General features: G+C 52.5%; 1 long non-coding RNA gene across 2 annotated transcripts in view; it reads right to left on the reverse strand.

Annotated features, from left to right (window-relative positions):
* Nucleotides 1-12586, reverse strand: part of LOC132504478 (uncharacterized) — a 647091-nt gene that overhangs the window by 633598 nt on the left and 907 nt on the right. The window contains exons 2-3 of one of the 2 annotated variants that reach the window (XR_009534904.1): nt 11064-12332; nt 10631-10984 (exon numbers count right to left, since the gene is read on the reverse strand). This is a non-coding gene — a long non-coding RNA (uncharacterized LOC132504478). Of the gene's footprint in view, nt 1-10630; nt 10985-11063; nt 12333-12586 lie in introns of those variants that run through there. The other variant, XR_009534905.1, reaches the window with a different exon arrangement.

Here is a 12586-nt window from a genome sequence, read left to right on the forward strand (position 1 = left end):
GATTGGGTATTTCTACTGACAGTGGGTCATCCAAATTGAGATGCATTGATGATAGAAGATACAGCCCCAATTCCAAAGAATGAGTACTAAGAAAGCAAGTAAATTGTCTCATTAATCATTTTTATATTGATTAATAATATTTTGGGATATACTGGGTGAAATAAAATCTATTATGAAGTTTTTAAGTTCACCTTTTTCTTCTTACCTTTTTAATGCGGCTGCTGGAAAATTGACTTTCACGGGTGGCTGACCTTGAACTTCTACTGGATGTTGCTGTTATAAACCGTGGGGAGGAGCTGCAGCGTCATGCCGAGGCTGAGGGCTCATGGAAGGGTTTAGACAGGGGGGGACATGGTCAGGTTTCCGTGGCAGCTACACCCTCTGGCCACAGTGGCGAGAGAAGATTCCAGATAACAGGTCAAGACCAGCCATAGGGAGACCAAATAGCCTGGAAGGCCTGAGCTCTGGCCGCAGAGGGAAGCTGTGATGTCCCAGACAGGTAGTGTCCACTGCCAATCCATGAACAGGTGGCCAGGCTGGGCCCCCAGGGAGGAGGAACGTTTGGGGAGAAGTGGGCACGTCCTGGGACTGACCAGTCCTTCAAAGGGGCCTCACTGCTAAGAGCTGGTAGGAGAGACCTCGGCCGGTACAGGTCCACCTGTTCCTGGTGGCCACCGCTCCAGACACCCACCAGCCCCGGCCTGGCCTGCACCCCTACGCTGGCTGCTGCCTGCACCCCACTCAGGTTGGATACCCCGCCTCTTGCTGCCTGGCCCTGCTCTCCACTGCTTACCAGTTGTGCGACCCTGAGCAGGTGGCTTTCCCTCCCAGCAGGCCACCGGCTCTGCCTGACCTCACCCATGTTGTACAGAGAGTACAGGAGAGATTATAGATGCTGACAGGTGACGGGTCTTCCTGGGCTGGGTCTTTTGGGGATGACAGCATGGAGCCCGGGGGGAGGAACATCTGGTACGTTCTCCAGTTTGCAGGGGTTTCCCATCTCCGATCCCTGCACTACGTTCCCATTTCACAGCTTTGGAAGCTAAAGCTCAGAGAGGCGAAGCAGCTTGCCCTGTGTCACACGGCACAACAGAGGCAGGGTTCTTAGGAGGAGTCTGACCTTATAAGGTCCGTGGCCACCGCTCTCATGGCCACCGCTCAGTGTGTGATGAAGGGCAGGGTGCGGCACCTCTCTGAGCCTCAGCTTCCTCATCTGTCAAGTGGGGAGGATGGCGATGCGGAGGACAGCCGACTGCCGTGTCGCGGTAGTGAGTTGAGTGCAGCAGCGCGGTGCCAGCCCAAGGCAGGGCTCCAGACGGCGGCTACTGTTTGTTGACTGATCTGCACATAAGTCCTCACGGCAGCTCTCCAAAGTGAGTGGCATGAGCCCATTTTTCAGGAGAGGAAACTGATGTGCAGCTAGTGAGAGCGAAGCTGGGGTCCCCACGAGCTCCTTGGCTCCAGAGCCCTTTCCTTCCCCCATCCTTGCCCTTATCCCAGAGTCCTGGCACCTAGCAGGAGCACAGTCAGAGGAAACCATTGTTGTTTTATTGTGTTGCATCCCTCTGGCAGCCCCTAAGCATATGAAGCAGTTAAGCTCTTCTTTCCATATGGGCAAACTTGAGCTCAGAGATGGGAAGGGACTTTCCCAAGGTCACACAGCAAAGTAGGAGCTAGGCTTGACTGAAAATCGGTCTTCATGGCTCTGATGTAGGGGCCACTTCTCCTCTGCCACCCTGTGTTCCCTGCCGGACATCTGGACCTCCTGATCATCACATGTGAGGCTGTGTGGGCTGCTTCAAGTCCCCCAGCTTGTTGATCACTGGATGTTCACCAGCCAAACTGGCACCCAGGAAGCGGGCAAGGCCGGAGGTGGCAGGGCTGTAGCCTGTGGCAGTTGCACTGTGGTTTGGCCCAGCAACTCTGGGAGGACTGCCAAGGGTGTGGAGCCTGTGACCGAGGACCTTGGCGGAGACTGTCCCCGTAGGTGGGCGCTGGCTGCCAGCCCTGTGCAGCTGCAGAGTCGTACTGCTCCTCTCCTGCTCAAACACCTACCATGGCTCCCTAGTACCCAAGTCGAAATTTCCTTCCTGTTGAGTTAGCATTCTGTGCCCTACAAAAGATTCTCTATGACATTGCTAGATTCCAAATACTAATACTGATAGTAATAATAATAGTAACAACAATAATAATAATAATAGGGCCTAGAGTACCTACTGTTTGGTAGGCATGGTACAAAATGCTTTTCATGTATTATCTTATTTAACTCTTACAAAAGCCCTATGGCACTGCTGTAAGTCTGATTCTCATTGTACAGAGGAGGAAACTGATGCCCACAGAAGTTAAGCGTCTTGCCCAGGGTAATGTAGCTCATGGCCCCGCCAGGATCTGCAGCCTGACTCCAGAGCCAGGCTCTTAACCAGGAGGCCAGCCTACCTCATCTTACTAGGAGAATGAACCAGCATGATGCCAGCAGGGAGGAGCCTGGGTCAGGGTGTCTGGAGAGCTGGGCCCAGGCCTGGCTGCACCATGACCTTGCTGTGTGACCTTGGCCAGACTCTCTGGGCTTTCACCAGGCTTCCTCCAAGGCCAGCTCTACCTTCCGAGGCTTCAGGTCTCAATATTGTGCAACAAGCCTAGAAATCACCCAATTTCTTTTTTCCATTCTTTTATTTTACATCACACCATTGATAAACATCCACTGTAGAATAGTTAGAAAATCCAGAGGGAAAAAAGGAGAAATTAGTGAAGCCCCAGTTAGCAGTTTAGGGTATACCTTTCTGGAGTATTTTCCCAACATAAATGTCTACCAGAGTGGGATCAGATAACCTTTTTATCACCTAACATCACATCCTAGATGACCCATAGGGTAATGAATCCTTCTTTTTTTACGGTCGTATCCGTAAAAAATACCAGGTCTGTTATTGTTGTGCCGTGGAATATTTAATTAGGGTGTCTAGTTAGAGATGATGATAAATTAAGAGCTGACATTTACTGAACTCCTCCTCCTGCCGGGTCCTGCCCTAAGCACTTGCCTCAGTGGTCATCACAGCAACCCTCTGAGGTGGGCCATTCAGCCCCATTTTACAGATGAGGAAACTGAGGCTGTTGACGTTAACCAGGCCCAGGTCTCCTGGCCTGTCCTTGGCAGAGCCGGATGCGGCCCCAGCCCCTCCCGAGCCCTCCATGCAGGCCCTTAACCACTGGGCATCCCTGCCATGTGCCTCACCTCCCGTGTTCTCAGATGCCCTGTGTCTTTGAGGTGGGTGCGCTGTGACTGTCCAAGGAAAGGGAATGAAGTGGCTGCCCACTGAGCCCAGTGTGTGGAGAGGTGACACGTGATGTATACAGCCAGAGCTCAGTAAATGCTCATCTCAAAGCAGAAGTTGCAGTAGGATTTCTCAGGGCAGGTGGAGACAGAATCACTCCAGGAGGAGTGGGGCTTTGTGGGGACCCATCGCCACCACTCCACGTGGATTTCCTCAAGGGACTCCCAGCAGCCTCTGCTGTCAAGGCCGGGAGCGTTTTGGGGGGTGTCCCAAGCTCCCCGGCTCCTGGGCACAGTGTGAACAGAACTGTGTACTCAATTTAGGGTTTAGTCTGGAGGGATCCCGAGACCCAGAGCTGAGATGAGGTATATGAGGCGCTTGACTTGGGTACAGAATTTAAGGGAGTGCCCCAGAGCTCAGCATCAAGATAGATACTATTTTAATGCAAATTAAAAAAAATCAAAACCAATGGGTGAACCTGGAAAACATTATGCTAAAGGAAAGAAGCGAAAGACCCTGTTTTATGTTATTCTGTTTATATGAAATGTTCAGAAGAGGCAAATCCAGAGACAGAAAGTATTGGGTTGGCCGTAAAGTTTGTTCGGGTTTTCCCCTAAAGTGTTATGGAAAAACCAGAATGAACGCCTGGCCTGAGGCTAGAGTGGGGTCTCTGTGTCACCTCCTCTGGCCCAGAGCATTTGGCCTCTTGGCCACCTTCTTCCCTCTGTCCTCCGTCTCCTCTCCTCTGAGGTGGTCCCTGGATCCCCCGGCACCTCTAACCTGGCCTCCAGCCCTCGTCTACTAAGCCATCCTACACTGGAAGAAGCCGTGTCCACCCCCAGAGCCCCAACCTCACCAGCACTCACCACTTCCCACTGCCCCCAGGATAACCCCAAGCTCCTTACTTACAGCCTGGGCCCCGCCAACCTCCTTTGCCCACCCTCTTGCCCCCCCATTGCTGACTTCTGTCTCACATGTTCATGTGGAACCTCAGCCTCAGCCCTATGTGCTTTCTCACAGTTAAGCCTCCATCTCACTTAAATCCTCGCCGCAGCCTTGCTAGTAAGAGTTGGTGGACCCATTTTACAGTTGAGGAAACTGAGGCCCAGGGAGAGGAGAGGACACCGCTAGGGGCCTGGAGCAGAGGCAGGTGTACACCCGGGCAGACTGACCACGTACCTGGGACTCTGTCCTCTGCTGGCAATGGAGATGCACACGCCTTGTTCTCCTTCCCCTCAGGGCCCTGTGTGCAGTGTCTGAGGCCAAGGTCACCCCCACTCCGGTCCCTGATGTCCTCCACCCACTTCTGACTGGAGTTACTCTCCAAGGTCACGTGCTGGCATGTGAGGCCAGCATGGGTGGACGTCACATGCCTTTCATAATAGTTCCATTGTCTCTGATTTTTATTTATTTATTTTAAATATTTATTTATTTATTTTTTGCTCGTGCCACACGGCGTGTAGGATCTTAGTTCCCTGACCAGGGATCGAACCTGGGCCGCCTGCAGTGGAAGCACAGAGTCTTAACCACTGGACCGCCAGGGAAGTGTCTTTTATTTTTTAAATAAAATCAAAACGGCTAAACCACACCCCAGAATATGCCATTGAGCTTTTCCTGGTACACACCCTTCCCATGCTCTCGTTTGATGGTGGAGCGAGGAAATGGGCAGGGAGAGGGAGGAATGGGACCCAGGGCCCTCCTGAGGCAGGGGTGCAGCTCTTGGCTCCCCGAGTCACAGTCTTTGGTTCCCAGGGGCCCGGGAATCTGGATAGGAAAAAAAATGACATCTTTATTTATATTAATTAACATCTCCAAGCATCAATGTAGGTGACAAATGGCAGTCATGGTAGTAGCAGCAGTAGTTGGGCCTTGGTCACCAACAGAAACGTATGTATCTTCATATCATATTCCTGTTGCCGCAGACACCACTACACATCACAACACGCCAATGACGGTCGTTATGAGGCCCACCCCTCGATCTGGTTATTCATGGCTTTAATGAAGCAGCATGTAGGTGACAGTATCACAGCGTCTTCATCAGTGTGTTCTTAGCCAGACTTGACTATAAATGGTTTCCTTTTACGTAATTGATTCCATTTAAAAACACTCTTCTGGGAAGGGGTCCGTAGGTTTCACCAGATGGCTGACAGGGTCCATGGCAGCAGAAAGGTCAACGACCCCATTGGGCGTGGGTTCGAGTCCTGTCGCTGCCCGGCACCGCCCTGAGAGCATGGGCAGCCGCTTCCCTAGTCTGCATTTCTTATTTGTGCCCTGATCAGAGAGGTGCTTTCTCCCTCCGGGTTGTGGGAGAGTCAGTGATGGTGCTGCACGCTGCCCCGTGCGGGGTCCGTCCGGCTGACCGTTGGGAGTGGCCCTGGGAGCTCTAGCACCCGGATGTGCACTCCCCCTGTCCTGGGGTCCTTCCCCCTCTGGGTGGCTTGTCTGTCTGTCCTGTGTCTGTTGCCCTGACACTCCTCACTGGCAGACCTGTGTCTCTCCTAAGAAACGATGTCACTTAAGCTCACACTGTGTACCAGCCTCACGACAGCCCACCCGGCGGGTGCGCTTTGCACCCTTATTCTGGAGAGGAGGCAAGTAAGGCCCAGAAAGGAGAAGTCGCTGGCTCAGGGTCACACAGCTAGTGGGTGGGTGAGCCCAATTGCACCTGGGCCTGTCCGGCTCTTGGCCTCCATGCTGGGACCACTGCAGTCCCCGAGCCTGGCCAGTACATAGCCCTCAAATGCTGAATTCAGTGCCCACGCAGTGTTTCATAGCTCAGGGGGAGGGGCAGCGCTCGGCAAATGCAGATCTCTGGGCTCCATCAGGGAACTTCCGAATCAGAATATTTGGGGGCAGGACCCAGGAATCTGTCTTTTAAGAATTTCAGGTGATTCTGATGCGCGCAGAGGTTTCGAACCACCTTAAAGGGGAGAAATAACAGTGATACAGTAACAAAGCTCTGAGCGCTGTCAGTTCACGTTAGCACCCACAGATGAGAAAACTGAGGCACAGAGGAGTTAGGTAACATCACTGTTTACCTCCCCTGCTCCAACCAAGGCTGCATTGCTAGTAACCACCAGAACCGGACTCCAAGCCCAGTGTGTACAACTCCCAGTACAGTGCTCATCCCACCCCCCCACCCCTACTTCTGGAAGCTTCTAGACAGAGGAATGGAGACAGGTCGTGTGTGTGTGTGTGTGTGTGTGTGTGTGTGTGTGTTGTGTGGCGTGGGTGAAGGAAACCCGGGCCTTGCAAGGTCACCCTGGCCTTTTCCTGTTTATACTCTTGATCAGGCAGGGGCCCATGTGTTCCCGAACAGGAAGCCCAGAGGGAGGGCTGCACCAGGCGCTGGGGGCAAGCCTGGGACACGGGAGCCAAGAGGCTGAGCTGGTTACTGCCCCGGGCAGCTGCATGACCTTGGACATGCATCGCCCCCATCCGTGAGTTGGGCAGGGTAGAGGTTTGGGGGTGATGGTTAAAAGCTTGGCTTCTGGCATCAGACAGAGCTGGGTTCCACTTCAGGCTCAGACCGTTCCTGTCTGTGTGACCTCGGGCTGCACGCTTCACCTCTCTGAGCCTCAGCTTCCGCCTCTGTCAAACGGGGCTAATAAGCGTGCCTCGCCCTACTCCCCGGGTTGTTAGAGGCAAAATGCACAGCAAAGTGCCAGGCACACACAAGTCTCTCTCCTTAAATCTTTACTTGGCAACAGGCCAGACACCGGATGATTCTGTGTGCGCACATGCATTTCTTTTTCTAAAAAATATCAAATATTTTCCCAAGTTGTCCATTTTTCTCACCAGAGTCCGGCTGCCTGAGTCCTCCCACTAGGCCTTCTGAGATTGGGCCCAGAACCTGAATATGCACCGGCTTCCACGGTCACCCACGGCATTTGCGTTTTGTGAGTTTGTCCTAGTTCCCCTGGGAGCTCTTACAGAGCAGGGGCCTGGCCCACGATGGCCTGAGGGACGCATCGAGGTTGCCGCCTGATTTCGTTAATAGTCTCGCTGGAATCCAGCCGTGTGTGTTCCTGGATGTGCTGTTTCTGGCTGCTTTCATGGTGCAGAGGCAGAGTGGGTAGCTGTCACAGTCCCTCTGACCCACGGGGCCAAAATCATTGGCTTCCTGGCCCTTCACAGAAGTTTGCCAACCCCGCCTCACCGGGCCACTGGCTTCTTCGTCTTCGGGTTCCTTCCAGTCTTCATCCGCTTGCTGTGATGACAATAATATTCAGTGCTGACGTTTTTGCACGTCTGTGCTGGGCACAATGAAGTTATGGAATTTGTCATGACTCTCTTTGTCCCAAGTGTTACTCCCATTTCTCAGATGGCAACACTGAGGCTTGGAGAGCTGGATTGACGCAGGACACCCAGCCTCTGAGTACAAGAGCCAAGAAGTAACCTCCGCCCTCATCACTCCCCACCCTGAGCTTGTGCCAACAGGGTGCTGAACTGGGCCTCTGAGAGGGAGGCAGGGTGGCACGTGGGGGTCCAACTTTGATCATTTTAGGTTAAAAAAAATGCAAAGCTCGTCAGGAAGGAGAGATCTAGGAGCATGGGCTATGGAGAGAGAGGAAGATTTGGGTTTTCCTTTTACTCCCCTGCTTACCAGCTCTGTGGCCTTGGGCAGGTGAACCTACCTCTCTGAGCCCCAGTAAAGAGATGGTTAATAAGGGGACTTCCCTGGTGGTGCAGTGGTTGAGAGTCCGCCTACCGATGCAGGGGACATGGGTTCGTGCCCCGGTCCGGGAAGATCCCACATGCCGCGGAGCGGCTGGGCCCGTGAGCCATGGCCACTGAGCCTGCGTGTCCGGAGCCTGTGCTCTGCAACGGGAGAGGCCACAGCAGTGAGAGGCCCGCGTACCGCAAAAAAAAAAAAAAAACAAAAGAGATGGTTAATAAGGGAGAGTCAGGTGGGATCATGGACAGGGTAGTGAGGACAAAATTCCGTGATATATGCAAAACCCTTAGCTCAGTACCTGGTGCACAGAAAGTGCTTGGTAAGTGTGAGCTAATACTTCTGAGGCCGCGCCCCAGCCTGGCTTTTATTCTTTCCTCTTGAGCCACCTCATGGTGCTCCTTATGCTCAAGCATCATCCAGAACCTCAGAATTATTCTTTTGCCTCTTCCTCTTGCCCCATTGGATCCTGGCAGGCTCTTCTTGGCTGGCTTCCCTCCGGAGTGGGTTGGAGGTCTCTGATCCCCAGGGATCCTGAAGGGAACTCCGGTCTCCCCTAATCTGCTCGGGAGGCTTGGGGCAGTGAGGTCGCAAGGCCCAGCGGCAGGTGGTTGCCATGGTGATGGAATGTTTGGGAGTTGGTCCCCACTGAGAGGGCTTGCGAGGCTGATGGCTGAGCTTAGGCATGTGGCTACCAGGTACCCCTCCAAGGCTCCTCTGCAAGTGCCATGACCTGCCCCCTGAGCTGGCGTCCTGTGCTCCAGCCCCCCACCCCTGCCCCCCAATCTTGGGAACCTCTTGATCAGCCAAGCTTGGAGAAATCATGCAGAATTGGAAAGTTCAAATGAGTCTGACCCCTTAGGGCATGTCTTCCCCTCCCACGGGGGGCATTACACAATCACAGTCGTGATTATCTGATGTGCTGGTTTCCTGGATCCCCACTAGAACATCATCTCCGTAAGGGCAGAGGCCTTGGTGTGCCGCCCTTGAGGTGTTCCAGCATCTACTTCCAAGCATAGTACGTGCTCAGTAAACATTTGGGGAATGAATGAATCCGGCCTAAGAGCATCTTGAAGACTGACCAGCCCCCCTCCCCTCCCCTTCCTTCCAGTGGTCATTCAGGGCAGCCCATGGGTCAGTGAGAAGGGAGCGAAGTCCTCTCCCATCCTCTCCTGCTGCCCCCGTTTTATGAGCCATGTGACATGAGACCAAGGATGTTATTGTTAAGACAGAACCACATTTGGAAACTGGCTTTCCCTCTTAGTAAGGTGCACTTGCTGTGGGCCAGGTTCTGTTCTAACACGTTCTAACATTTATACTTCCCAATACTCGTATGAGGCTAGTTCCACATTTACACTGGCCACATTTCTAGTGCCCTGGGGCCGTACATGAGCCTCCTCGGAGGTATTGTTGTCATCTCCATTGTACAGAAGGAAACTGAGGCTCAGAGAGGTTAAGTGACTTGCCAAGATCACACAGCCAGTAGCTGGTGGAGCCAGGATTTGAGCCCAAACAGTCTGACCCCCTACTATGGCTGGCATACAATTCAAAAAATACTAGCCATTTTATTATTATATAGATCAAGGTAATATAACAACACCGTGTGTTCTTTTTGTTTGTTTTTTTTTAAATAAATTTATTTATTTGTTTTTGGCTGCATTGGGTTTTTGTTGCTGCGCAGGGGCTTTTCTCTAGTTGCTGCAAGCGGGGGCTACTCTTCGTTGCGGTGCGCGGGCTTCTCATTATGGTGGCTTCTCTTGTTGCGGAGCACGGGCTTTAGGCGCGCAGGCTTCAGTAGTTGCGGCTCATGGGCTCTAGAGCACAGGCTCAGTAGTTGTGGCTCACGGGCTTAGTTGCTCCGCCGCATGTGGGATCTTCCCAGACCAGGGCTCGAACCCAGGTCTACTGCATTGGCAGGTGGATTCTTAACCACTGCTCCACCAGGGAAGCCCAACACCATGTGTTTTTAGGAGAAAAATATTATCACCTACCACCCCTGTGGCATTTTGAGTCTGTTCCCTTCTCATTTTTCGTACATGGGGTTTGTGTTTGCTGGTTGGTTCTGTTGACTTGGTGGTTTCGCTTTTTGGCACAGTCGTGCTTACCCTGAACCCCCTTGGGCCTTTGTCATCCGTAAATTGGAGAACCAAGGCGCCCCCTCCCCACTCCGCCCTGCCATTGAGTTATTGTGAGGAGAAAATGAGGTAGCGGTGTGGAACTTCCTTGGTCTGGTGTTAAATGTACAGTGGTGCTTAATAAATGCTGATGTTCCTCCTGCAAGAAAAGGAGGGCTCAGTGACCCCTCCCCATGCCTCTCACGTGTCTTCCAAGTCTGCGTTGTCCAGTAGAACTTTGTGTGAATGATAGGAATATTCTAAATCAGGGGCCTGAAAACTTTTTCTATAAATGACCAGATAGTAAATATTTCAGGTTTTGCAGAACACGTAGAATTTTTCTTATTGCTGCTGCTTCCCCCTCACCCTCACCCCAGCCCCGCCCCGCATCCTCTTCCTCCTCTTTCCCTTAAAAAAAAAAAATATGTAAAAGTCATTCTTAGCTTGCAGGCCTTACAAAACAGGCTGAGGGGTGGATTTGGCCCAGGGGCCCTCATGTGCTGACTCCATCCTAAATCTGCTCTGCCCAGTATGGTAGCCCCCAGGGGGCCACTGGGCTGTTGAATTGTGACCAGTGCCAATGAGGAGCTGGATTTTAAATTTTATTTAATTTTACTTTATTTATTTATTTTTAATTATTTTATTTTATTTTGGCTGTGTTGGGTCTTCGTTGCTGTGCACCGGCTTTCTCTAGTTGCGACGAGCGCGGGCTACTCTTCATTGAGGTGCGTGGGCTTCTCATTGCGGTGGCTTCTCTTGTTGTGGAGCACGGGCTCTAGATGCGTGGGCTTCAGTAGTTGTGGCACGTGGGCTCAGTAGTTATGGCTCGCAGGCTCTTGAGTGCAGGCCCAGTAGTTGTGGCGCACGGGCTTAGTTGCTCCGTGGCATGTGGGATCTTCCTGCACCAGGGCTCGAACCCGTGTCCCCTGCATTGGAAGGTGGATTCTTAACCACTGCGCCACCAGGGAGGTCCCCATTTTACTTGGTTTAAATTTAAATACTGACCTGTGGCTAAAGCGTCATGTTGGAGTCTTGGCGTCGCAGCTCTGAGTGACTGAAGGCTCTGACAGCCCCGTTTCACCACCCTGAAAGGGGCCATGGAAGCTGCCCGCCTGGCAGGCCTCTTGAACTCTCTGGCATTTCAAGGGCCGCCTGAGGGCAGCTGGGCCTGAGCCATCTCGTCTCCGGAAAAGCTTCAAGGGCCCTGGTCCCTAATTGTGTTTGTTGTTGTTATTCCAAGAACCAGGCTTCTCTTCACTGGCCACCCATATGCCCTGGGAATGCCAAGCCTGTGTATTCTGTAGCTGGGAGGAGGGGGAGGGTCTGGGAACCCTTCTCCTCCTGGGGTTAGATATACTAATCCCTGGTATTTCAGGGAGAGGAAAAAAAACTGTATAGAGGCAAGGAGAGAGCGAATAGGAAGGGAAAGAGGACCCCAAAAATGGTCCTACGCCCAATGTATTTGCATCATGGCACAAATAAAATAATTGCTGAGATTTTTGAGTATTTGCTATTGTCTTGTTTAAACCTCCCAATAGCCCATTTTACAGCATAGGAAAACCGAGGCTCGGAAGAACAACAATCTACCTAGTCAGGGAATCATCCAACTCCAGAGCTGCATCCTTAAACCCCCCCACCCCACCTCTTGGGCTGGGACTAAGCAGAGGGAAGTTGAGCCTCAGACTCTGTGACTCTGTGAAGAGATTTTTGCTCCCAAACCTCAATTTTCACATCTGTAAAATGGGAGAAGGTGAGAATTGGACTAAAAATCTGCCACCCACCCCCTCCCCCAGTAAATGGTAAGGGCATAGCAGTGACATGTACACCAAGATCCCATTGGTTCCCCATCAGCCAGGCTTCACGCCAGACCCCATGAGTTCACGGCCCATTCCTTTAATGCAGTGGTTAAGAGCTGGGCGTCAGAGTCTCACAGATGTGGATGGCGATCCTGGTTCCCCGGGTCAGTTGCTCTTCCTCTTGGTGTCATTTCCTCACCTGTAAAATTGGGAGTATCGTACTTTCCTCGTTGGGGGATTAAATGGCACAAGGCACTCACAGCAGGCATTTGGTCAGTGTTAGGTGGCAGTGGCGACACGGCATTGTCCAACTCCAGGGGGCGCCATATTTGTCATAGGCTGGGTACGCAGTGCCCTTTGGAGTTGAGCAGTGCGCAGCCTGTTCAACCATACCCAGCAATTCCAGATGGTGATTCGTGGTACAGTGGTGGTGGTTGTTGCTTCTTGTTATATTTACTTTTCCTGAAGTCCAAGGTCCCTGGGCCAAGAAGAAGGGAGAGCCCGGTTGTAAGAGACCCATTACTTCCTAAGGCAACAGTGCCTTAGCTCAGGTTCTCAGCTGACACCCCTCTGCCTGAGAAGTGAGCCAGTTCACTCCCTGGCTGAATCAGTGAATTTAGACCCCAGCTTCAACATCTTGGGCGGAGGTGGCCTGTCCCTGCCTTGCCGCTCGTCTCCCAGAGTCACTGTCGGGCACCCTTGGGAAGCCCAGCATCCCCTTCTGCCCCTCCG

The sequence above is a fragment of the Lagenorhynchus albirostris genome, chromosome 14 (assembly GCF_949774975.1).
Source record: "Lagenorhynchus albirostris chromosome 14, mLagAlb1.1, whole genome shotgun sequence".
In the NCBI taxonomy this organism is placed as follows: Eukaryota; Metazoa; Chordata; class Mammalia; order Artiodactyla; family Delphinidae; genus Lagenorhynchus; species Lagenorhynchus albirostris.